Genomic DNA, 3,719 nt, shown 5'->3' with positions numbered 1-3,719 from the left:
TACCATGTATCCGATTACTATTTTCTTCCTTTTCTTCATTTTAGTTTTTATTTTGCGCCAAAACGCAAGTTTACCATCACTGAGCCAATTATTTAACCGATTGCTAATGGCATTCAAAATACTAAATTTTGAAAATGTCATAGCTATATTAACCCATAAATATTTTGAATGTAGTATAGTATAATACCATCTATATTTTCCAAGAGGAGTTACAAGATCAGCATTTATGCTATCTATGTTAAATACTAGATGTAATAACCAATAGAATATTTTTAATCCAATTGTAATCCAATGGTTGGCGTATTTATTTAAGTATAAAGTTATGTTACATGTAGAAATAAGCTAGAAATTAATCAAGGTATGTTAATCGAGCATTGACGACAAACACGATTAGAGTAAAAGATTGTTATATCGTATTACGCTATTGTATTAAGTCTGGTGTAAAGGAATAAGGTTATGTTATGCAGTAGTAACGAACGGCAATACACTATGCGTATGTTAAATTAAATTAACTAAGCAAACATTCTATAAATATAACCACTCGATATGAAGCACTGAAATAGCATGAATAGTAAATTATACGTTTCAACAACAATGCTATTATATTAAATTAACATAAAGAGTATGTATACACATCGCAACAAATACAAAACAATATTATTGCTATTAGAACTTTAAACCGCACTAAGATAGAATTAAGAACAAACAACAGATAAATAATTATCCTAGTATTAAATAAAATACACTGCACTTGATATTGACATTGTAGTAACACACTGTAAACATACACATTATAACGAACACAAAACCAATATTATTGTTGTTCCAAACTCCAATCACACCAAAATAGAGAGAGAAAAGGAAATAATAATAAGTATTAAATAAAATTCAAGAACACATTACCATATTCTTAGTAGAAACACACTCACAAGCAGCTATTTTGGATTGTCATAAACATAACATAGCTTTTACGCATGCGCAAGAAAATACACACAGTAGTTATACACGCCATAATTAATGCAAAATAATACCAATTTCAGTTCGATTACACTCTATCTACAAAAATAAATTACAAATAATTAACGAACAAATGATAAGTTTAATATTAATGAAAGTCATACATACTAGAGACATTCGTAAACGGCCATTTTGGAATGTCATGAGCATCAAGTAGTACATATAATAATTATATAGACTATAATTAACACAAAATAATGTTAATCTCAATTCGATTACGCTTCATTTACTAAAATAAATTATAAATAATTAAAAAATAAATAATAAATTCAATATTAATAAAAGTCATTACATACTAGAGACATTTGCAAACGGCCATTTTGAATCAACATGTGCGTGTAGTAACTTTTACGCATTGCAAAATAAATTATATTTTTAATGAAGCAATGAGTATTTAATAGAATAACAATAAAACTAATGGAAGATTGTAACAAGAAAATGAATAATAACTAACGCAAAATAATACAGCATTATTACATAATAATAGGGATATTAAAATTTAATATTGATTAACAACGCGAAATGAAAATAAATTAAATTCACAATTGATGAATTAATGGGGTATGAAAAATTTTTGGTGGCGACAAGTTTTTACAATCAAAACAGGGACACGATCAGTCAAATTTCCTTCGGAAATTTGAACCCCAAGAGGGGGGTTGTCACGTCCCGCGCTCCGCACGTGCCGTAACGAAAACTACAATCTGAAATTCTACCAATCAAGAGTAACCCGCGATTTGAATAAAATAATAAAATAATCTATAATTTAACTACGATTCGAAAATTCTACCAATCAAGAACAACTCGTGATTTGAATAATGTAATAAAAATAGTCTATAAATTTAACAATTCAAACTATGATTCAGAATTCTACCAATCAAGAGCAACCCGCGATTTGAACAATATATTAAAAATAATCTATGATTTAACAATTCAAACTACAATTTAAAATTCTATCAATCAAGAGCGGCCCACGATTTGAACAAACTAATTAATAAACTATGATTATGTACGAATTGACAATCCAAATGGTTAGCCGATCAATTAAGAACAATCTATAATTTGACAGTTGAATAAACTAAGATCTAAGATTTTAATCAATCAAGACTAATTCGCGATTTGAATAAATTAAGTAATTAAACAAGAAAAGGAAAAGGAACAGACCAGGAATACGTACTTTAATAACAAATGTGAAATACATAAAATATATATATATTCCCTACCCTAGATAAATAGCAATAAAATACATAAAATATACAAATTACGATTAACTTGCGTAATTGGAAGAAGATACAATACCACACATTATTAAAATTAATTCCATGAATAAACTACATCGTGGGGAACATATATAAATATTTATATGTGAAAAGAAAAAAAAAGGAATAAAATACACAATACTACATTATCGAAACTAGTTGACATGTTAGTAAATTTAAGGAAATTATATATGAATATTATATTGTAAAATATATATATATATATGTGTGTGTGTTTTATATTATTAACAATCAATAATCCAGAAAATATAAAAATATACAATACGGGAAACTACAGTATTAAGATAAACTAGGATTTAAAATTGAAACACTTTATACAAGTCACATTGCGAAACACATACATACATACATATATATATATTTATATATAATAAATTTAGAAGAAATAAAATTATTAAAACCAACTTGAAGAATATCACATGAAAACTATATTGTTAAACATCATCAGACAACTAATAATTTAGAAAAGAAAAAAAAACAATTAAAATATACAATTTTACATTATTAAAACTAGTTAACATGCTAGTAAATTTAAAGAAACTATATATGAAAATTATATTGTAAGATATATACACATATATATATATATATGTGTTTTACATTGTTAAACCAAACTAGCAATAATCTAATAAATAAAAATACAATACAAGAAATTACATTATTAAGATTAACTAACATTTTAATATTAAAAGAATTCCATACGAAGTTACATCGTGAGACATATACACATATAGATATATATATATACACAACCTAACACAAGTAAAAGAAATAAAACGCACGATATCACATTATTAAAACTAATTAATATTTAGATAAACTCAAAGAAATTTTACATTGTAAAATAAATATATATATATATATATTATTATTATCAAATCAAACAACTAATAATCAAATAAATACAATAAAATATACAAAACTACTTTGCAAATATTATATTACAGAATATTCAACTAAACTGACTAAAGATTTAACCAACAAAATAATATATATATATACATATCAGCAACGAACATAATCAACACAAATGTCACACGATTCTTCGTTCTTGCCTGCACCTTCTGGGACCACTCACACATTTTGGAACCCGTCTTCCTCTTGCGCTGAAACAACACATTTAGTAAATAAAAGATGAATGACACAAGACAAATTAAAAATAATAAAACAATACAAAGTACGCACTGGGACAGTCTGCATAAGGAACCTTTGACGAAGACAACTCTGCATTCACCATTTAAATCGTAATCACCAAAACCTACACCGGAAAACAATAAATCAAACCAAACACTGGAGGCAATAATCAGATGGAAATATTAACCAAATGAATAAAATAACGTCAAGACACATCTCACGAAGTCTCTCCATGTACTGGGAGCATACAGCAGAGAAGATCGCTCTGACCACAAGAGCGGTGACACAGGA

The 3,719-nt window shown here is 26.7% G+C and overlaps 2 protein-coding genes and 1 long non-coding RNA gene across 16 annotated transcripts in view; 1 reads left to right on the top strand and 2 right to left on the bottom strand.

Moving 5' to 3' along the window:
- Window positions 1-3,719, top strand: part of LOC122577441 — a 266,783-nt gene that overhangs the window by 95,805 nt on the left and 167,259 nt on the right. The window lies entirely within an intron of this gene.
- LOC122577433 overlaps window positions 1-3,719 on the bottom strand; it is a gene marked incomplete at its 5' end in the record, with an annotated part of 702,209 nt that overhangs the window by 621,738 nt on the left and 76,752 nt on the right.
- LOC122577451 lies at window positions 201-2,135 on the bottom strand. The gene is made up of 2 exons (XR_006320313.1): window positions 1,314-2,135; window positions 201-1,246 (listed from the first exon to the last, which is right to left on the bottom strand). It is a non-coding gene; the product is annotated as an uncharacterized LOC122577451 (long non-coding RNA).

Source organism: Bombus pyrosoma, unplaced genomic scaffold, assembly GCF_014825855.1.
Source record: "Bombus pyrosoma isolate SC7728 unplaced genomic scaffold, ASM1482585v1 HiC_scaffold_4710, whole genome shotgun sequence".
Classification (NCBI taxonomy): domain Eukaryota; kingdom Metazoa; phylum Arthropoda; class Insecta; order Hymenoptera; family Apidae; genus Bombus; species Bombus pyrosoma.
Note: the sequence above shows the minus strand (reverse complement) of the source record. Positions and strands in the feature narration are given on the sequence as shown.